This window comes from Nicotiana tabacum, chromosome 19, assembly GCF_000715075.1.
Source record: "Nicotiana tabacum cultivar K326 chromosome 19, ASM71507v2, whole genome shotgun sequence".
Lineage (NCBI taxonomy): Eukaryota > Viridiplantae > Streptophyta > Magnoliopsida > Solanales > Solanaceae > Nicotiana > Nicotiana tabacum.
Genome location: NC_134098.1, coordinates 67,736,662 through 67,761,140, shown reverse-complemented (window position 1 = coordinate 67,761,140; position 24,479 = coordinate 67,736,662). Strand labels below are relative to the sequence as shown.

The 24,479-nt window shown below is 38.7% G+C and overlaps 1 long non-coding RNA gene across 1 annotated transcript; it reads right to left on the bottom strand.

Annotated features, from left to right (window-relative positions):
• Positions 1–10,880: 10,880 nt before the first annotated feature.
• Positions 10,881–13,028, bottom strand: LOC107781972 (uncharacterized). The gene is made up of 2 exons (XR_001647124.2): positions 11,520–13,028; positions 10,881–11,169 (listed from the first exon to the last, which is right to left on the bottom strand). It is a non-coding gene; the product is annotated as an uncharacterized LOC107781972 (long non-coding RNA).
• Positions 13,029–24,479: the final 11,451 nt, after the last annotated feature.

Sequence of the window (24,479 nt, the reverse complement as noted above, 5' to 3'; positions counted from 1 at the left end):
CTTTTTAACATTCTTCTTAATTAAGAATTTTTTTTATAAAGTCACACGAAGATTTACTGATTCAAACCAAAGACCCTCTCCTCTCCTCCTTTACCTATTCACAATTTCAAATCTACTCCAATGAATTAAAAAAAGGTTTTAAAAAAAAGTTCATTCCATTTATTAATTAAAAGGTTCAACCCTAATTAAAGCACATTAAAGAGAGTTGGAGGTAGTATTTTAAGCTCTAATAGTGCCGCCAAAACCGAGCACCCCATACACTTAAACATTATACTATTGTACTTGTATGAATTTCAAAAGGAACCTTATCTAACTTACATTAGTGGTAGTGTTTTCAAAATAAATGAGTCCAAATGATATGCCTTAAACCAAGTGTCAATATGTATGTAAAGAGCTTTTACATATGGCAAGCCTTCTAGAAACTATGGACAAATGGCTTATTTTGTCAAGTGTCCTCTTGCATGATTGTTCATGGACATGTGTTGAACCACTTGTCAAGATTATCACTATTATTCTTGCCTATATATAGCCACAATCTACCCATATATATGATCAAAAAAAAAAAATTATCTTCTCCTTTGTAGTTCAATCATTACCTAGCTACATAGCCATCATCATAGCAATTATTAAGCTTTCTTCTATAGTCCCATTTCGGCCAAATTCTCATTCACAAGTTATTTCTTTTATAGTTTTCCAACTTGCTGGATTTATTATTAATATTTTGCTTATTCTTGTATCCTTTAAATAAATAGAAATAGGCTTGTTTAATCCTGAAAAAATATTTCACATTACTAAAATTATTTCTTAGGACAGTGCCTAGCACGACTCAAGCCAATCCGTGTGTTTTCGCTTACAAATAATATTATTGTAGCAGTGTTATTATTGAAATTTTGCTCTCACTTCCTACAATCTAAGAAACTATGGCAAGTAATGCTACCACGAAAATTTTTTATGGTGCTACCAATTCTGGTGTTGTCTCTGCTGCTACTGTTCCAGCTGTCCTACAAGATATTCATGGTATTGCAAATACGTTATTGCATCCACAACTTTGGCAGACACTAATATCAAAATACAGATATGTGAATAGACATGGTTACATATCCAATGCTAATATTATACCTTCAAGAAAAATGCACCTCAATGCAAGAGAAGAGTTGGGATAAATGATAATCTCGCTAAGTTAAAATTAAATTTGACTAAAGCGGATAATATAATTATTGCGGTTATTTTTCAAATAAATAATGTGGCCAATGTGAGAAATTGGGTGATAGACTCCGGTGCTACTAGGCACATTTGTGCAAACAAAAATAAATTTTTGTCTTACACCCAAATTGAGGAAGGAGAAGAAACTATTTATCTTGGTGACTCAAGGACAACTCGCGTTCTTGAGAAAGGAAAAATTCTTCTCAAACTCACATCTGGTAAAACTCTAGCATTGAGTGATGTATTGCATGTTCCTAATATACAAACCAATTTGGTTTCTGTGGGATTATTAGGAAAAATTGGAGTGAAAGTTTCTTTCGAGAATGATGAGGTCGTATTGACCAAAAATAATATCTTTGTGGGCAATGGATATTGTAACCATGGTTTATTTGTGCTTAATATTTTTTATACTAGATATAAAAATGCATCTTCTTCTACTTATATGGTTGAGTCAATTTCTTTATGGCATGCTAGACTAGGACATCTTAATATAGCATATATAAAGAAAATACAGTCACTAGGATTAATATCTGGTTTAGACTCAAATAATACTGACAAGTGTGAAACATATGCTGAAGCTAAAAGTACTAGAAAGACTTGCTTTTCTGTAAATAGAAAAATTGAATTGTTATCTTTAATTCACACTGATTTAGGTGATTTGAAGCAGACTATGATTGGAGGTGGTAAAAGATATTATGTGACTTTTATTGATGATTTTTCTAGATATATTAAGTTGTATTTGCTTAGAAATAAAGATGATGCATTTAGTGCTTTTATTTCTTATAAAACTGAGGTTAAAAATCAACTTAGTAGAAAAATTAAGAGAATTAGATCTGATAGAGGTGGAGAACATTTATCTTTAAATGATTTTTGTGAAAAGAATAGAACAATTCATGAAGTAACTCCGCCTTATTCAACCGAGTCAAATGGAGTAGCTGAAAGGATAAATAGAATATTGAAAGAGATGATGAACTCTATGTTTGTTAGTTCTAATGCTCATGATAATTTGTGGGGTGAAGCTATTTTATCTGCATGTCACTTACAAAATAGCATACCATATAAAAGAACTGGCAAAACTCCGTATGAATTGTGGAGGGGTTATAAACCTAACTTGAAATATTAAAAAGTGTGGGGGTGCCTTGCTAACGTTCTTTTGCCTGAACCTAAAAAGAGAAAAATATGTTCCAAAACTGCTGATTGCATACTTATTGGTTATGCTGAACATAGTGCTGCATATAGATTTTATTTTTTTAAAAAAGTGATGTGCTTGATTGCAATACTATAATTGAGACCAAGAATGCTGAGTTCTTTGAATATATTTATCCATTGTCTGATAAAATTTCTCATATACCTGTTGAAATAAATAGTGAAATTACCTCTAATGAGGAACTGAGAAGGAGCAAAAGGCCTAGGAAATAATATTTTTCTTATGGAAATGATTTTCAGACCTTTCTTGTCGATAATGAACCATCAAATTATTTTGAAGCTATATCTTCTTCAGATGCTAAATATTGGAAAGAGGCAATAAAAGTTGAAATCGATTCTATTTTAAAAAAAATAAAACATGAATTTTAACAGATTTACCTCCTGGTGCAAAGCCTATTGGTTGTAAATGGATTTTCAAAAAGAAATTTAATCCTGATGGATCTTTAAATAAATATAAAGCTCGGTTAGTAGCAAAAGAATTTTTCTCAAAAATAAAATATAGATTATTTTGATACGTTTGTACCAGTGACTAGAATTTCTTCTATTCAAGTTTTAATTACCTTAGCTTCTATCTATAAACTTTTTATCCATCAAATGGATGTCAAAACAACTTTTTTAAATGGTGATTTAGAAGAAGAAATTTATATAGTTCAACCTGAAAGCTGTGTCATTCCTGGACAAGAAAATAAAGTTTGTAAATTAATTAAATCTCTTTATGGCCTTAAACAAGCTCCTAAGCAATGGTATGAGAAATTTGAACAAGTCTTACTGAGAGACGATTTTTCTTCGGTGGAGGTGGTTAAATGTGTTTATACTAAAGTGATAGACAATGATTATGTGATAATATGTCTATATGTTGATGACATGCTTATATTTGTTACAAATTTAAATATTGTGCAAAGTACAAAATTATTTATGTCTGCTAATTTTGATATGAAAGATCTAGGTGAAGTAAATATGATATTGGGAGTTAAAGTTATAGGGAGTGAAGATGGCATAATGTTGTCACAAGAATATTATGTTGAGAGATTTCTTAAGAATTTTGAATATTTTAATGTCACACCAGTAATCACTCCTTTTAATGCTAACTCTCAGTTGAAAAAGAATAATGGTGACCTAGTTGCTCAGTCTAAATATGCTCAGATTATTAGGAGTCTGATGCATTTAATGAATTTTACAAGGCCTAATATAGCCTATGTTGTGTGTAGATTGAGTAGATATACTCATAATCCCAACAACGAGCATTTGTCTGCATTAGCTAGACTAATGAAATATTTGAGAGGAATCATGAATTATGGTATCCTATATAGTGGATTTCCTTCTATTTTAGAAGGGTACAGTGATGCAAACTGGATCTCTAATTCATATGAGACAAAATTCACTAGTGGTTATGTATTCAGTATTCACCCTTGGTGGTGGTGCAATATCGTAGAAATCAGCTAAACAGATGAACATTGCTAGATCGACTATGGAATCAGAGTTTGTAGCTCTGGAGTTAGCTGGTTTTGAGGCTGAGTGGCTAAGAAACTTCTTAGCTAATATCCCTTTAATAAAGGACGTATTGCCTCCTATGTCTATACATTGTGATTGCCAAGCGGCAATAGCTATAGCAAAGAATAAATCTTATAATTGTAAAAGTAGACACATGAAATTGAGACACGATGTCATAAAGCAGCTGCTGAGAGATGGAATAATTTTCATTGATTATGTGAAGTCAGAAGTTAATTTGGCTGATCCTCTGACTAAACTTGTGGGAAGAAAATTAATTCTCCAAACCTCAAAAGAGATAGGGTTAAGGCCGACATGTTGTCAATAAAGATGGTAACCCAACCTATATGATTGGAGATCCTATGAAGTAGGTTCATATGGGTAATAATAAGTCGATATTGGCACTAATGCACTAAAAGAGAGTGCTTGACTGCTACTAATTGAGAGGCTGAGTTATAACTCTTAATGAAATTCATAGTCCTTATGGATAGTGTATTTAAAAGCAGTATACACTTGATGAATTAACTTATATGAGAGTGGAGTGGGCCGCTCTTATGAGATTTGGGCCTAGTCTCTATAGCTCTTATGAATAGCCAGGCACGCGCATGGCCTATAGGGCGCAAAACCGCGTTGAACAGCAAAATTACCGGGGGTCGAAATATGATTGATAAAATCTCTGACTTACAATAAGAATTATTAGTTCATAAAAATATTATATTTCACCAGTAATTCTGTAAGTTAAATTTTATTGATCTAAGTTTGGTTCATACTCTAGAAGACACCAAACCTATTACATTTGGACCATACAAAATCCAGCAAAGTCTTATTATTCTATCTTTTTTATTTTAAAAATATGTGGGGATTGTGGTAGTATTTTCAAAATAAATGAGTCCAAGTGATATGCCTTAAACCAAGTATCAATATGCATGTAAAGAGTTTTTACATATGGCAAGCCTTCTAGAAGCTATGGACAACTGGCTTATTTTGTCCAAGTGTCCTCTTGCATGATTGTTCATGGACAGGTGTTAAACCACTTGTCAAGATTATCATCATTATTCTTGCCTATATATAGCCACAATCTACCCATTTGTATGATCAAAAAAAAAATTATCTTTTTCTTTGTAGTTCATACCTAACTACATAGCCATCATCATAGCAATTATTAAGCTTTCTTGTATAGTCCTATTTCGGCCAAATTCTCATTCACAAGTTATTTCTTTTACAATTTTCCAACTTGCTAGATTTATTATTAATATTTTGTTGATTTCTATATCCTCTAAATAAATAGAGATGGGCTTGTTTAATCTTGAGGAAACATTTCACATTGCTGAAATAGTTTCTTAGGACAGTCTCTAACACGACTCAAGTCAATCCGTGTGTTTTCGCTTACAAATAATATTATTGTAGCAGTGTTATTATTAAAATTTTGCTCTCACTTCCTATAACATTTTGGTAGTACTCTCTCCCATTCACTTTATTTGATTTTTTGGCCTCTTTTGTATTCCATAATATTTGATTTTTTCAGATATCAAAAAGGAATTAATTTCTCTTTTCCAAAGATGTCCTTGGAGCAAAGAGCCTAGAACTTTGGAATATTTGTCATATTTTTAATGAACAAATTAAGTTAATATGGTCAATATCAATTTTAATTAATGCTAAAAGGTAAATTCTTTAATATGCGTGATAACAACCAAAAAATTAATTAAAATGAACCGAAAAGAATAGTAATTAAAGCATATTAAAAACTAGTTGATATGTATTACGAGTTTACGCCGTATTTGATAGTGGCAGAATTTAAATAAAAATAAAAATGTCACATCTAAAATCTGAACTTGTTGTGATATAAAGCAATTTTTGAATCCCTTTTATTATTACATTATAAAATGCCCTTATGCCAAGAGAATTAAATAATTTAAATATTAACACACAAATTATTTTTACAATATAATTTTTCGATAAAAAGATTTAATTAAACTCTTGGGTCCTAGCTGGGTTCCTGCGATTTGATAAGAGAATCATTCGAGGTGTATATATCTGTATTCACATCCCGCTATGCCTCCTTGGATTGCAACATGTCTTGAAAATGGGAGCATACTCTCCCCATTAACAAACCCTTTATAGTATTATACTGTCTCAAGTATTTTAAGTTATTCATGATTTAAAATGTGATAACTAAATTAATATAGTATATGATGTATGATGCATCAATATTCTCAATTATAATGCTTTTTTAAATACAGATCTAAGGGCTATTATGTCTTACTAACTTAGATTGTTATGAGTAAATTAAAAAACAATTCTATGGTCCCCCCCTACCCCAAAACCCTTTAAATAAGGATCTAATAATTATAATATTTAGTTAAAATTAGTTGAAGTGAGCTACCTCACCACATGCCCTTTGCTCCCACAATTCTCCATTTGGACCACTTCTTTCGTCCAACCAGCTCATATATACCTTTTATATTTCACGTAATTCAAATATTATTAAAATACGATAAAGTTGCTAACCTGTGATAAATCTTTGGTAAGAAAAGATCAAATAGATTAAGAGCAATTTGTTAGTCGAAAAATATTCTATTTAACTTTCAAAGATGAAGTAGGATATTAATTGGTACAAGACGAAAAATTGCTTAGTTAGTGTATAACTTTTTAACGAAGAGTTTTTCTCTATTAAATATGTGAAACGAAAATAAAAGTAACCCTTTGTTCTCCTTCTAATTTTCGAAAACAAAAGAATGGCTAAAGAAACCGGTTTTTGCTAAAGATTATTTTTTATGATACCTTGAAATATATTTAGGAATATTTTTCGTGTTCTTTGTGATTCTCCGATAAAAATGAATTTGTTAGTTAACAAAAGCAAGCTCTGGATTGGTCTTACTTGTTTGGCAAGGAATTAGTCAAACCTTGTGGCCATGGAATATGGATTAATAGATGTCAATAGAATATGTATATTTGGGATTCAGCTGATTAATAAAAGGGTATAAAATTGAAGAGAAGTTGGTTCTTATCTTATAACTGTTTGGATGAGTAACGCTATCTGCTATCTCAAAGCTTATACTATTATATATAGAGTAATTACTAGAGAGTGGGATTTTACAAATAAGGACACCAGTGAATGAAAAACAAGACAATGTACAAAAGATAATGGATTGCCCAATTATGAACCTATGAATTAAACTTTTACCAATAAAATAGTAGCTTAAAATTTAACGCCTATTTTTTATTCCCTTTTCCACAATTTACATGGACATATACAAAATGCCAAATATGATTTGAAGCTGTCCCAAAGACGTTTTTCTATTTTCATGCGAAATATGCCTCAAGGATTGTAGACATATTTTGACTTTGGAGGACACCATGCTTGTCACCTATAAGCTTGTAGGAATATTTATTGAAATGCAAAAGAAATAGCAAAGCTCAAATTCATCGGAGGGAATATGTATATCCTTTTACTTACATGAAATGAATCACTTGTCATAGAAGGGCTAAGCATAAAAACGAATCCCTGTTTGCTTCACAAACACGAATTCAAAAGTTGAAAGTATATATGAACAAAAGTTAGATTAATGAAAGGGAATTATTACTATCATTGACAAATTCTCAGATAAACAAGATGAAATAGAGCTCAGATGAGCTTCAATGGCAGATGAACAAAGACCTAGCTAAGAAAGAGGAAAATGAGAGAAGAAGCTTCGAGAGATGTGTGAAATATAATCGGGAAAAATAAATTGAATATTTACTATACAGCTTCGAGAGATGTGTGAAATATAATCGGGAAAAATAAATTGAATATTTACTATACAAAATATCCAAGCACCTTACATATACAAGTGGCTCACACACTTGACAGCTGGCAATAGTTGTTCACTAACTAATAACAACTAATAGCTATATTAACAAACTAACAAGGCTAAACTATCTAATTAAGCTATGGTTAGAAAATGATAAATACACTTGTGCACAAAGTGTAAGTGTATGACCAATCTCAATACCCCCCCCCCCCCCCCCACAAGTTGGAAGGGAAGAATTCACAGCCAACTTGCTAAGTAGGTCTGACTGTTTGATACCAGTCAGAGATTTCGTGAAGATATCTGCGAGTTGCTCGTTGGTAGATACATGATACAAAGAAATCAATCCCTCCTGCAGCTTGTTTCTAACAAAGTGGCAGTCAACATCTATATGTTTTGTGCGTTCATGGAATACTGAATTTCTAGCTATTTGCAAGGCAGCTTGGCTATCGCAAAATACAGGAATGGGCAGATTTAGGGGAACAGACAATTCTTCAAGGAGTCTAGCTAACCAGACTAGCTCACCCACAACCTGTCTAGCTGCTCTATACTCTGCTTCAGCTGAAGATAAGGAAATAGTAGATTGTTTCTTTGATTTCCAACTAATAGGACTGTTTCCAAGCAGCACAATGTATCCACTAACTGACCTTCTAGACTTAGGGCATGCTGCCCAATATGAGTCACAAAAGGCTCTAATTCCATAGTCCTTGCTATTGGAAAGGAGTATGCCCAGACTTGGATCACCTTTCAAATATCTCAAAACATGGTATGCAACTTTCAAATGAGCTTGGTGACTGCATGTACTGGCTAAGATGCTGCACACTGTAGGATATATCAAGCCTTGTATTTGTCAAAAAATCAACTTCCCTATCAGTTTCCTGTAGTTAGAAGGGTCAGGCAATAGTAGACTCTCATCTACCTTCAGCTTTGCAGAGGGATCAAGGGGTGATGACAGGTTGGTATACTGAGTACACTCAAACTTTTTTATCAGATCCATAGTGAACTTTCCTTGGGATATTAGCACTCCATATTCCTTGTAAAGCACTTCCATTCCTATGAAGTAGTGTAACCTTCCCAAATCTTTTATTTTAAAAGTTTCATGCAGAAAACTCTTCAAGGAGTCAATCTCTTCGTGATGAGTCCCTGTTACAATGACATCATCTACATATACAGCCACAAACACTACTAAGGATCCTTTCCTTTTGTGAAATAGTGAGTAATCCAATAGTGTGTGTGTGTGTCTTTTAGAACATAAAGTTGCAGTCAATTTCTCATACCACTGCCTATTTGCTTGTTTGAGTCCATATAGAGACTTATTCAACTTGCATACTAAACCTGGCTTGTCTACCACCAGGCCCTGAGTCACCTCCATGTAGACTTCCTCATGTAGGTCTCCATGAAGGAAGGCATTGTTTACATCTAATTGAAACATTTGCCATCCTTTCTTTACTACAGTTCCAATCAGTGCCCTCACAGTTGTCATCTTCACAACAGGTGAAAATATCTCTGTATAATCTATCCCTGCTTGCTGAGTGTATTCCTTCACCACTAGTCTAGCCTTAAACCTCTCAACACTACCATCAACCCAGTATTTTATTTTATATATCTAATTACACCTTATTGCACTCTTACCAGCTGGGAGTAGTACCAGACTCCATGTATTGTTAGCATATAGTGCCTCAAATTCTTGATTCATGGTTGATTTTCATGTAGGACTTACAGCTCCCTCCTCATATGAACCAGGTTCACATTCATGTGAAATATTCCTTACCAATTACTGACTATCAGAGCTTAACATATTAAGAGAGATATACTGTGGATTAGGTACATAAGTTGCAAAAGAGAGAGAAGAATTACTCTAAATGTCATTGGAGAAATTAATTTGTGGTGAAGGTTGATGTTGTAGATCATGCAGCTTTGGGAGAGAGTAGTTATAGTCTTTTAGGTATGTAGGAACTTTATGTGTTCTGAAAGGTATGATTTGTATGGGGCCTAATTGGTTCACTTGATGTCCTGCACTGTTTGGATTATCAATGTGAGGCAAAGGTTCTTGGTAATTATTATTAGGTGACAAGTGTTCACTGTGGTTGTTTCTGTGAACTGTGTTCTGTTGGAGCAGGACTATGGTGATAAATTCCTATGTGAAGGTTCAGGTGACACTGTATTATAATGTTGATCTGGTAAGTTTGAAACTGCCTCTCTAGGAGGATAGAAATCAGATGCCAAGTCTTTATTGACTTGAGGAAATGAAGGAAAAACCTTATTTGATTTGGAAAACAAAGTAAAAGGAAAGACATTCTCATGGAACACTACATCTCATGAAACATGGATCCTTTTTTTTAACTAGATTTAACACTTTGTAACCCTTTGTCCCAAAAGGATACCCCACAAACACATGAGGTAAAGTTTTGGCCTCAAACTTGTCCTTATGGGTCTTAAGTGTGGTAGAAAAACACAGGCAACCAAAGCTTTTAAGATGTGAATAACATGGCTTTTTCTAATAGTGTAGCTCAAGATGACATTTGCCTTTGAGGGAAAAAGAAGGTAATCTGTTTATTATATAAGTGCAGGTAAAAATACACTCTCCCCAATACTGTAAGGGTAGTTTTGATTGATACAACAATGCCCTTGTTGTTTCTAGTAGACACTTATGTTTTCTATCCACCACCCCATTTTGTTGGGGCGTATATGGACAGGTTCTTTGGCGTACAACTCCCCAAGATTGAAAGAAAAAGGTAGCTTCTAGATTGGTGAACTCAGTCCCATTATCTGTTCTTATAGTTTTAGTGCTAAACTGGTTTTTCACCATAGCAAATAAGGCTTGTATGGTTTGTAAGGCATTGTTGTTACATCTCAATAAATGTATCCATGTACATCTACTGTAATCGTTTACAAAAGGTGATGAAATACTTGTGCTTGTATTCTTTATGATGTGGTATGGTCCCCACAAATCAACATGTAATATTTCAAAAACTTTGGTTGTAAGGACGGTTCTTTATAGAAAGGGTAGTCTGCTTTGTCTAGCCATTGGGCATATGGGGAAAAGGAAAGGTTGTGTAAGTGTGAATTTGGCAGGTATCTCATGGATTCCCTTCATTTTGGCAAAGGGCACATGTCCTAATCTATTGTGCCACAAAAGTTCAACCATGTTTCTATTAGATGTAGATGTGAAAGTAAAAATAGAAGTAGATGAAATTGACACAGAAATATTTTTTTCACTACTTAAGGATGAAGTATTAACAGTGGAGTATTTATAAGGATCAACACCACTCTTATTACAAGCATGAAATAAAACAGGTAAACTAAATGAAACAGGGGGAACAAGATGCAAGTGAAGGTGTATATTATTCTTATCAGACATACTAGATGGAATTTGAGTAGAAGTTTGAGTGAGGGCTGCAACAGTCTTGCAGAGATCTGAAATGTGATAGTATAGGCCATTAGTAGCCTTACCAATTTCCAGAGGCATCTTCAGTGAAGGGTCCTGCAGAAGAATACATGAAAACTTAGTAAAGATGACATAATAATCAAATTGAACTGTCAAGCAATGGATAGATATTATGTTGAATTTGAAACTGGGCACAAAAAGGACTCTCTTGAGGCTGAATTTAGGGCTCAAGACTACATCACCTACAAGTGTCACCTTCACCTTATATCCATTAGGCAGTGTAACTAGAAGAGGGTAAACTAAGGTCTTGATATTAGTTAAAATGAATTTGTTATAAGTCATGTGATTTGTGGCCCCGGAATCAAGTATCCAATAATCAGCACTTGGCTTAAAACATTCATATGAAGGATCGCTGGAGTCAAGAGAAGTAGAACAAGCTGAAATACCTGCAAAGTTTACTGCTCCTGCCTTCATGCCAGAATTATCGTCTGCACTTCCAGTCTGAAAATTTTTTAGGATGCTGATGAGCTGGTTGTATTGTTCTTTGGTCAGATTCTTCATCACTCGCCCCTCTTCTTGAGTTTGTAGCTTTTCCTCAACTCCTATACCAGTATCCTTATAACCATAATCTTCAAACACATTGGCAGCCACTCACTTTCCCTTATTGAACTTGGGGTCTTGTGGATAACCATGATGCTTGTATCACCTATCCTTGGTGTGCCCTGGCCTCTTGCAGTAATCACAAATTGGTCGAGGTCTATTTGTAGAGTAATTTCCCTGAAACTATTACTCCAGTGCCACTCGACTGGTTGTAGTTTATGTAGAAACTCCCTCCAGGTCCATTTCCTTGTTGACCATAACTCGTTCTGAAGTTGTTATTTCCTATCTTGTTCACACTCAAAGCAGTAGAGTCAATCATCAATTGATTACTTGGCTTCATCTCCCTTTGCTTCTCCTCTTGGATGAAAATGGTAAATGCTTGTGCCAAGGAAGGTAAGGGATTCATCATCAGGATGCTTCCCTTCATAATAGTGTACACCTCATTTAATCCCATTAGATATTGAATTAACCTACTGTCTTGCTCAGCTTTCTGCATACTTGCCTTGGCACCACATGTACACTGGAACTTGCATTGAGCATGCGCATTCAAGGTGTTCAGTTCTTCCCGCAGCTTCTTCATCTTAGTGTAGTACCCTATAATGTCGAGTGCTCCTTGACTCAAATTGCTGATTTTTTTCTGTAATTGATATAGTTTTGCCCCATTGGTTTGATCATATCTGTCCTCCAACTCCTACCAAAGCTTTTTGGCATCGTTTACATATTGCAGACTGTCTGCCAGATCCTTTGAGAGAGAATTTAAAATCCACGAGGTCACTACATTATCGCATTGTTCCCATTAATCATAGGTGGGATCCTTTGAGTCTGGTTTTCCACACTTCCCATTTATGAAGCCTACTTTGTTCTTCATAGAAACAGCCCTAAGTACTCCTCGCCTCCATGACTTGTACCTCGATCCATCAAAAAGCATTGGCACAAGCATGGAACCTACATTTTCGGATGGATGCATGTAAAGTGGGTTGGTTAAATCGAGTAGCGGGTTAGGAGAATTCGATGTGTTTTCTTTAATTGCCATAATTCTAGTCGATGTGTATGCGCAGATAACTCTTAATCGCCCAATTTCTGTAGCGATCCTAAATTTGGGCTGACTTCAAACCTCAAAATTAAACAATGTCGAACTTTGATTTCTGTGGACCAAAAATGAAATCAAGCTAGAGATTAGAACCTCCGCACTAATACCATGACAAATTCTCAGATGAACGAGATGAAATCGAGCTCAGATGAGCTCTAATGGCAGATGAACAAAGACCTAGCTAAGAAAGAGGAAAATGAGAGAAGAAGCTTTAGGAGATTTGTTAAACATAATTGGGGAAAATGAATTGAATATTCACTGTACAAAATATCCAAGCACCTTACTTATACAAGTGGCTCACACACTTGACAGCTGGCAACAGTTGTCCACTAACTAATAACAACTAATAGCTATATTAACAAACTAACAAGGCTAAGCTATCTAATTAAGCTATGGTAAGAAAAGGATAAATACACGTGTGCACAAAGTATAAGTGTATGACCAGTCTCAATAATCATGATTTAGAGAGAAAATTATCATGAATTTATATATGTTTCAAGTGGCTAGAAAAGAAGCCAACAATACCCAAAAAATCAAACTGATAAAATAAAAAATAGTTGGTTTGATTTTGATGGGCACCGAGCCAAATGTAACTATAAACACCGCTAATTACAATATATGACAGGTAACTCTTCGTACAAAACTTGATATGACAATCTATAAAATAAAGTAATAGCTTATTAAAAAGGTTAAATTATACGAATAGCATAAACAAATTTTTATATTGTCGGTACTATTGTATACGGTCAAAATAGATTTCGGCCTTCCTACGTTCGATCGAGTTCGAATGATAAGCAACCGGAATGGTATTTTGGGATGAGTTCTGAAGGCAGTACAAACGAGCCTCGAGTCCTAAGGCTGATCGAGGAGTCGGCTCGATACTTTCATCGAGCCCGTGACCGAATCGGTCCGCAAGGCATTGCTTCGAGGTCAGAAATGCACTGCGCCTATCTCGGAGGTCGGACTCAATCCAAAATCGAGGGTTCGACCTAATAACGAGCCTGAACCAGTGTCGAGCTCACAAACAAGAGTCGTTACAACCGTATTAAGAGAGAGAATCTTGGCGGGAATCGAGGAAGAGACAAATCATCATGGGTCCTCGACTATATGCTTTATTTTATTATAAATGAAGTAGGATCTCTCTATTATAAAGGGGGGGGGTCTTTGTAAGCTAGGGAGAGAAAAAATACATTGTAACAAAAGATCACTTCTCATATTGAAAGAGATCTCCTCATGCTTATTTAGTTTCACCTTATTCATTCTTTTGCTTACTATTCCCATTCTCATAGCCAAGAACACAAACATTTCTAATTCCCTATACGATTTGTATCAAATTGTATCACATATCCTTAGAATCATACACAAATTTAACGTTATCTGATTTTATGGGTAAATAGTTTGGCGCCCACCGTGGGACTAAGGATAACAGTGATTGTTTGATATAAATCTGCAGTACACACCATTCTACAACCTCGAATCAGCAATGGCTTTACCTATCGACCACAAAGCCGACCTTCAAGATGAGACCAACAACTTGGTACCCGGGGCCGGAAGGCCGCTTGACGATGGCACTGAGGCTCGAATCGAAGTACCCGAAATTCGAGCTGAAGTACCGTTAGATGTCAATTCGCAAGTGGCTCTTGAAGCGAACCAACGTTCTGAACCGGAAAAAAGCATTCAGGGCGGTACCCAATCCGTAGCTCGAGACACCCATAACGTGGGGGAAATCAGAGTCAGTTTGCGCATGATCTTCGAGATGTTCTCAGTTGCAGAGCCAAACTCATGTACAAATCAGATCATACCCTGGTCCGCTTCGAGTAATCACTCCTAGAACGGAGCCCGCCATAGTGAAATCAAACGAGAAAGAATCGGGGACCACTTCCGAAATTGCTAAATTGCTCGAGGAACTCACAAAATGAGTCAAAGCCAATGACAAGAGAGTGGAAACATACAATGCCAGGGTCGATCAGATCCCGGGAGCTCCATCAATGATAAAAGGGCTGGATTCAAAAAAATTCATATAGAAGCCTTTTCCCTCGAGTGCGGCCCCAAAACCAATCCCCAAAAAATTCCGTATGCCCGAAATTCTCAAATATAACGGTACGACCGATCCTAACGAACACGTCACCTCTTACACATATGCCATCAAGGGTAACGATTTGGAAGACGATGAGATCGAATCCGTAATGTTGAAAAAGTTCGGGGAGACCCTCTCGAAGGGAGCGATGATTTGGTATAACAATCTGCCGCCAAATTCCATCGATTCTTTTTCCATGTTAGCAGATTCATTCGTAAAGGCATATGCTGGTGCCATAAAGGTTGCAACAAGGAAATTAGACCTCTTCAAAGTAAAGCAAAGGGGTAATGAAATGCTGAGGGAATTCGTATCCCGATTTCAAATGGAACACATGGAATTGCCACCAGTCACAGACGATTGGGCCGTCCAAGCTTTCACACAAGGGTTGAACGAGCAAAGTTCCATAGCATCGCATCGGCTGAAATAAAATTTTATCGAGTATCCAGCAATAACTTGGGCAGATATACACATCTGATATCAGTCGAAAATTAGGGTCGAAGATGACCAGTTAGGAACTCCGTCTGAAACCATGCATCAGAAAAGGACAACTACTAAAAACCAAAGGGAGATCGATAGATAACAAAGGTCGAATAGAGACCGATATCATCTGTACGTCACAAATCAGATGAACAATGGTTCAACACGCAACATCGCTCGGAATAATCGAAGGATTGATCTAGGGAAAATTTCTCGGGGACTTATGAGCAAGAGCGGCTTCGATAAATACGTTGATCCTATAGAAGCACCTCGGTTATCGGAATATAACTTCAGTGTTGATGCATCCGCCATCGTATCTGCTATAGGACGCATCAAAGACACTAGATGGCCTCGACCCATGCAGACCGATCCTACCCAAAGGAATCCCAATCAAATGTGTGAATATCATGGCACCCATGGCCACAGAACGGAAGATTGCAGGCAACTAAGAGAGGAAGTAGCCCGGTTATTTGACAAAGGCCACCTTTGGGAATTTTTGAGCGATAGGGCGAAGAACCATTTTAAAAACAGGGATTTTGACAAGCAAAACGAGCAGGAAGAGCCGCATTATGTCATTCACATGATCATCGGCGGTGTCGATACCCCTCAGGGACCAGTGCTTAAACGCACTAAAACATCGATTGCGAGAAAAAAGTGATCTCGAACTCAGGATTACACACCCATAAGAACCTTGTCCTTCAATGATAAAGATGCAGAAGGGGACGTACGACCTCATAGCGATGCACTGGTAATATCCGTACTCATGAATAAAACTAATGTTAAGCGTGTGTTGATTGATCCAGGTAGCTCGGCCAGCATCATCAGATTGAAGGTCGTAGAACAGCTCGGCCTGCAGGATCAGATCGTACCCGCAACCCTAGTTCTAAATGGATTCAATATGGCATGTGAAACCACCAAAGGCGAGATAATTCTACCAATAAACGTGGCCGGAATTATCGAGGAAATGAAGTTTCACGTGATCGAAGGCGACATGAGGTATAACGCCCTTTTCGGAAGGCCATGGATCCACAACATGAGAGTTGTACCTTCGACCCTACACCAGGTCCTCAAATTCCTAACATCGAAAGGAGTCAAAACGGTGTATGGAGAACAACCAGCCACAAAAGAAATGTTCGCCGTCGAGGAAGCCAAACCAATATCCTCGCCTTCATCAGTAAAGGGATCGACCTCAGAAGGAGAACGAGACACCAAATAGCAATCACAAACGTCGGCTTCGACCCAACCAGATAACCAGGTGATCGAAGAACATGATGATCAGAGGGTCCCTTGATCCTTCGTGATTCCTGATGATTCTGATGCCACCAAATCAACAATTGAGGAATTAGAGCAAGTCACACTAATCGAACGCTGGTCCGAACGAAAGGTATACCTGGGAACGGGGTTGAGCCCCAAACTCAAGAAGAAACTTGTTCAATTTCTTATCGATAACATTAATTGTTTTGCCTGGTCCCATTTAAATATAATAGGGATTCCACCGGACATAACGACGCATCGGCTAAGCTTGGACCCTAAGTTCAGACCGGTAAAGCAAAAGAGAAGACCCCAGTCCGAGGTAAAACACGCATTCGTAAAAGATGAGGTAACCAAACTTCTCAAGATAGGGTCCATTCGGGAGGTGAAATATCCCGAATGGTTAGCCAATATAGTTGTAGTGCCTAAAAAAGGAAACAAACTTAGGATGTGCGTGGACTATAAGGATTTAAACAAAGCATGCCCTAAAGATTCTTTTCTGCTGCCCCACATCGATCACATGATCGATGCCACAGCCGGCCACGAGATTCTCACTTTTCTCGATGCCTACTCCGGGTATAATCAAATCTAGATGAGCCCGAAAGACGAGGAAAAAACTTCATTTGTCACCAAATATGGAACATATTGTTATAATGTGATGCCCTTCGGGCTAAAAGATGCAGGGGCTACTTACCAACGCCTAGTAAATAAAATGTTCGAAGAACAAATAGGTAAATCAATGAAAGTTTATATTGATGACATGCTAGTTAAGTCTCTGCACGCAGAGGACCATCTGACCCATTTGCAGGAAGCGTTCGAGATTTTGAGGAAATACAACACAAAGCTCAACCCCGAAAAATATGATTTCGGGGTCGGTTCGGGCAAGTTCCTCGGCTTCATGGTATCAAATTGGGGAATCGAGATTAACCCCGATAAAATCAAGGCTATCAAAGATATCACCATCGTGGACAGTGTAAAAACTGTACAAAGGCTAACAGGACAAATTGCGGTCCTAGGACAAATCATTTCGAGATCATCATATCGAAGTCACAAATTTTTCTCCCTACTCAAAAAGAAGAACGATTTCGCTTGGACCCTGGAATGCCAACAGGAACTGAAGGAACTGAAACAATATCTGTCGAGCCCACCACTACTTCACACTCCGAAAGCAAACGAAAAACCTTTCTTATACCTGGTAGTATTAGAAATCGCACTAAGCGGTGTCCTAGTTCGGGAAGAGCAAGGTACGCAATTTCCTATTTATTACATAAATCGAACCTTAAGAGAAGCAGAAGCTAGATATCCACACTTAGAGAAATTGGCATTTGCACTGATAAGCGCCTCTAGAAAGTTACGACCATACTTTCAATGTCACCCCATATGCATATTGACAACTTACCCACTTCGTAATATTTTGCACAAACCCGAACTATCAGGTCGATTGGCCAAATGGGTCGTCGAACTCAGTGGGTACGATATCGAATATCAACCCCGTATAGCCATCAAGTCTCAAAGTTTAGCAGACTTCGTGGCCGATTTCACGCCAACCGTCATACCCGAAGTCGAAAAAGAATTCCTTCTGAAATCGGATACGTCCTCGAGGGTATGGACCCTTTTTATGGACGGGACCTCGAACATAAAAGGGTCCAGATTAGGCATAGTTTTAAAACCACCCACAGGTAACACTATTAGGCAATCTATTAAAACTACCAGGTTGACTAACAACGAGGCCGAGTATGAGGCCATGATTGCAGGTCTCGAGCTAGCTAAAAACTTGGGAGTAGAAGTCATCGAAGCCAAATGTGACTCTTTATTGGTGATAAGTCAGGTAAACAAAACCTTCAAAGTTCGAGAAGATAGAATGCAAAGGTATTTGGACAAACTACATGTCACTTTGCACCATTTCAAACAATGGACTTTACAGCATGTTCCACGAGAGCAAAACAGCGAGGCTAATGCACTTGCAAATTTGGGATCATCGGTCGAGGAAGGTGACTTGAGCTCGGGGACTGTCGTTAAACTCTCGAGGTTTGTGATCGAAGAAGGTCACGCCGAGATAAATTCTTAGAGCTTAACCTAAGATTGGAGAAATAAGTATATCGAATACTTAAAGAACGGAAAGCTCCCATCGGACCCTAAAGACTCAAGGGCCCTACGGACCAAAGCTGCTCGATTCACGTTGGCTTCAGATGGAACGCTATACCGAAGGACGTTCGATGGACCATTAGTAGTATGCTTGGGTCCAGGAGATACCGATTACATCATACATGAGGTACACAAGGGCACTTGTCGAAATCACTCTGGTGCCGATCCATTAGTCCAAAAAATAATCAGGGCAGGGTATTATTGGACCGATATGGGCAAAGACGCGAAAGAATTATTCGAAATTATGACAAATGTCAAAGGTTTGCACCAATGATCTGTCAACCCGGAGAGCAACTTCATTCGGTCCTATCCCCATGGCCATTCATGAAATGGCGAATGGACATCGTCGGCCCTCTGCCATCGGCCCCAGGTAAAATTAAATTTATTTTATTTATGACTGACTATTTCTCTAAATGGGTTGAAGCACAGGCGTTCGAGAAAGTAAGAGAGAGAGAAGTTATACACTTTATCTGGGACCATATCGTATGCCGATTCAGGATACCCGCCGAAATAGTATGTGACAATGGGAAACAATTTGTGGGCAGCAAAGTGACAAAATTCTTCGAAGACCACAAAATAAGAAGGATATTATCAACACTGTATCACCCCAGTGGGAACGGACAGGCCGAATCAACGAACAAAATCATCATTCAGAACCTAAAGAAGAGACTAAACGACGTTAAAGGAAAGTGGAGAGAAATCCTACCCGAAGTCCTTTGGGAATATCAAACGACGTCAAAATCCAGTCCGGGGGCGACCCCGTTCTCCTTAGTATATGGGTTTGAAGCATTCATACCAGTTGAATTCGGCAAACCCAGTACCAGATTTTGATACACAACGGAAGAATCTAATAACGAGGCTATGAACACCAGCCTCGAATTATCAGACGAAAGACGAGAAGCTGTTCTCGTCCAATTGGCCGCCCAAAAACAACGAATAGAAAGATATTATAATCGAAGAACCAAGCTCCGCCATTTCAAGCCCGAGGACTTAGTGCTAAGGAAAGTCACCATCAATACCCGAAATCCGAACGAAGAAAAGTTAGGACCAAATTGGGAAAGACCATATTAGGTTCTCGAGAACGTCGGAAAAGGATCGTACAGGCTCGGTATTATAAACGGCAAACAATTATCAAGCAATTGGAAAGTGGCACATCTAAAGCGATACTACTGCTAAGGTACGACTCTCCCATATTCATTTACATTTCAAAACTGACCCCCACAGAAGTTCGATCAGGAGCTAAGACGGATCTCTCAATACGGAGCCTTAAGATCCGAAAGCACGCGTTGCACTCTTTTTCCCTTAGACCGGTTTTATCCCAAATGAATTTTCCGGCAAGGTTTTTAATGAGGAACCAATGATCGTGCTGAGCTTACAACAGTATCTGAGGCCTATTTACAATCGACATCGAATACTGGGGGGAATTAGCACTCGAATATATCAAACTCTGATGCAAGAAAGTTATTTTGCAATAACAGGTTTCCAATAGGAAAAGTTATAAGAGACAAATGGTCAAAACGAACCATGCTCATATAGTTGGCCCGAACCCAGACACGAAGCATAAATACTTTTTGACTTGCAAAGAAAGTTCTCTTTTCCAACATCTTATATCCAAGAAAAATTCCTCTATTTGGAGATTTATTATGCAAACAGAATTAAGATAAACTCGACTACTAAGCCCACAGTCTACTTTATTTCGAGTTCGAGCAAGCACTCACTCGACCATTATGCCTACGGGCTACATTACTTCGAGGTCGAATCATTCACTCGACTATTAAGCCCACATGCTACTTTATTTCGAGTTCGAGCAAGCACTCACTCGACCATTATGCCTACGGGCTACATTACTTCGAGTTCGAATCATTCACTCGACTACTAAGTCCACGGGCTACTTTATTTCGAGTTCGAGCAAGCACTCACTCGACCATTATGCCTACGGGCTACTTTTATTTCGAGTTCGAATCATTCACTCGACTACTAGGCCTACGGGCTACTTTTATTTCGAGTTCGAGCAAGCACTCACTCGACCATTACGTCTACTGAGCTACATTACTTTGAGTTCGACTCATTCACTCAACTACTAAGCCCACGGGCTACTTTATTTCGAGTTTGAGCAAACACTCACTCGACAATTATGCCTACGGGCTACATTACTTCGAGTTCGAATCATTCACTCGACTACTAAACCCACGGGCTACTTTATTTCGAGTTCGAGCAAGCACTCACTCAACTATTATGCCTACGGGCTACATTACTTCGAGTTCGTATCATTCACTCGACTACTAAGCCCACAGGCTACTTTATGACGAGTTCGAGCAAGCACTCACTCGACCATTACGCCTACGAGCTATATTTCTTCGAGTTCGAATCATTGACTCAACTAATAAGACTAAGGGCTACATCACTTCAAGTCTGGAAAAACACTCGATCAGTCATAAAGACTACGAAGTCCAAATTCAATTAAGTTATTTAGATCCTTGTAAAAACATTCATAAAGGCGTGAATAAAATCTTCACGAAACAGAAGCAAGTCAGCAGAATTATCAATATACAAAATTATCTACATGGTTGATTACAACGAAAAAACTAAAGACTAAACTTCCTGGTCATCCTCAAGAATGGGCTCTTCTTTATCGGGCTCCCCCTATTCTCGGATCCGCTCTTGCTACCGTCATCATCATCATCATCGCCATTAGAAGCCAAGGCTTCAGCTTCGAGCTCTTTAGCCTTCTTTATCTCTTCAGCAAGGTCGAAACCTCAAGCGTGTATCTCCTCGAGGGTCTCCCTCCGAGACCGACACTTAGCAAGTTCGACAATCCAATGTGCTCGAGTGTCGGCAGTATCCGCCGCCTCTCGTGCCTCCATCTGAGCAGCATCGGCATCAGCCCGGTACACGGTAATAGACTTATTCTCCATGACTTTCGACGACTCAACCTACACCTTGGCCTCAGAAAGCCGTGCTTCAAGATCCTCGATCCTCTTATCCTGAGCTGAACCCTTTTTCTTGATGTTTCGAAGCTGAACATCGTCCGATAATAATTTGACCAAGATGGTTTCTTTTTTCGCAGCCAGGCGGTCGATAGTCTCCTTCCACCGATTACATTCAGCCTTGATTTGATCGACTTCTTGCCGAAGTAACCCGATCTTTTCAACCTTCTGCTGCAGCTGAGATAACGAAGGGTTAACTTCCACAGTTGAGTCAAACCCATACTCTAACAGAACAAGGCTCACCTGCTTATCTAGTTCGGCCTCTTCTTCACGAGCCTTAGCCAAATCTGCTTGAAGGTCCTTTAGAGCCTCGTCCTTTTGGCTGCAAAGAAACCGCAAGGCATCTCTCTCCCCCGAGACCTTCTAAAGCTCGACCTCACACTGGCTGAGGTCGACTCGAAACATACTAATGGCCTGCACAGTAGGGAAAGAACACAAGTCAAGTTTGGAAAAAGAACGAAGAAACCAAGTACAGTAAAATCATTACCCGAGTAATGAAACATTGGGCCTCCTCTAGGAGAAGAGAAGCATCACTAATGTTGGAGGCATCATCGACTCCAGTAAAGCAATCCCGAAAAAGATCCCCTACACTAGAACCTCCGCCCATATCGGGGAGTCTTCAATTCTCGAGCCTCATTTAACGCCTCATCAGAAAAGGTTGGAAGAGAAGGCAAATGACCTACTATCATGGTCCCAAGCGAATCGCTCGGGATGCTCTGATCGAGACTCGGGGTACAGAAATCAACCTCGACCGGTACAGCCGCCATCGGCTCAGAAGCTCTGGCGATCTCGATAGCTTTCGCAGATCGGATCACCAAAGCTGAGGCATCATCTTTTTGTTCTTCTTCTTCTTCCCTCAATCGTTGGACCGAGTCCATCGAAAGAGCGATTGCTTTCCTCCTCCCCCTTTGAATTTTGGGCTTGGGGTCCTCTGGCTGAGAGACAGCTTTTCGCTTCTTATGTTTCCCCGGTTCCGGGACCGGGGACTTGGTTCCTTCTTCACCACTCGAAAGCCTCAAAACGGCATCCTTAGTTACACCTGCATGAAAGGAAATTGGTGACGAATGGAGCATAAAAAATATTTTGAAGAACACGAGAAGAAACCCCTACCATGATTCTTGGCCTCCCATCTACCTTTTGCCAAATCACGCCAAGCGCGTTCGGCATAAGAGGAAGTCGAGGCTAACTTCCAAACCTAATTCTCGAGGTCGGGTACCGCTTGTGGCATCCAAGGGGAAGCTGTATATCGGAGAAAGACATCAGACAAAATCGAAAAAAGATACGAAAAGCAACATCTTATGAAAACCACTTACGGTTGAAATTCCATTCCTCAGGGAACGACATCTTCTCTTCCGGAATGAGATCACGGGTCCTCACTCGGATATAACGACCCATCCAACCCCGATCCTTGTCTTCGTCGATGCTCGACATCAAAGCCTTCGATGCCCGACGATGAAGCCCGATTAGTCCTCGAAAGATTTGAGGTCGATACAGTCGTATGAGGTGATTCAGGAAAAATTCCAGCCTCCCGGCCTTGTTGGAAAAGAAGTGAAGTAAGGTTACTATACGCCATAGAGAGGTGAATTTGACCGAGAGTGACCTGATATCTCTTGCAAAAATCGATGATCACTAGGTCGATGGGACCCAACGTGATGAGGTAAGTGTAAACATTTAAAAAAACCCTCCACATAGGTGATGACGCTCTCTTCGGGGGAGGGAGTTTGTAACACAACTTCGGAACCCTAGTTGCAGTCTTTCCTCACAGCCTCGAGATGACCCTCTGTTATCGAGCACATGTACATCGACACATGCTCACATCGGCCTGGAATAGATGAAGGATTCTCAACTTAAAATCGATCTTTAGAGTACACGGGTCGGGAACATACTCATAGGTAGGCGGCTCCACCGGCGCCTTGTCGCCGGACGGCCGCGAAGAAGAAGCTTTCTCCTTCTGAGGTACAATTTTCGAAGTTTTAGCCATTGATACAAGAGAAAGAAAGGTAAAGGAAGATGAAAAATTAATGCAAATGGCTCTGCAAGCGGCGGAATAGAGAGAGAGGGTAAGAAAATTTGGAAGATTGATAGATGTAAATGTGGTAAATGTTAGATGGGGAGGGTTATTTATAGGCTTGCATCCTGACGGTTCAATATCAGAGGTGGCCGACCACCATCTGACATGCATTAAATACCTTGAAAAGACTAAATCGATGGGACAGCTATCACATACGTCATGATCGAACCCTGTGAAAACGCCAGCTTATAACCCGATCGAACCGTCGAAGATCATGTCGATTCTCACCACATCCTTCCTGATAAATGAGAGGACTATCTGTATACGGTCAAAATAGATTTCGGCCTTCCTACGTTCGATCGAGTTCGAATGGTAAGCAATCGGAGTGGGATTTTGGGATGAGTTCCGAAGGCAGTACAAACGAGCCTCGAGTCCGAAGGCTGATTGAGGAATCGGCTCGATACTTTCATCGAGCCCGTGGCTGAATCGGTCCGCAAGGCATTGCTTTGAGGTCAGAAATGCGCTGCGCCTATCCCGGATACGATTTGTGATACGATTTGTATCACATACAATTTCTATTTCCCTATACGATTTGTATCACATATCCTTAGAACCATACACAAATTTAACGTTATCCGATTTTTCGGGTAAACAACTATATATAATTAAATCCATTAAATTTAAAATAAAGTGTTGCGTTAGCAATACAAAATTTTGTTAGGAATAGTTCGCATGTTTGGTCCCAGGGCTCCCTCCCAATTATGTAAT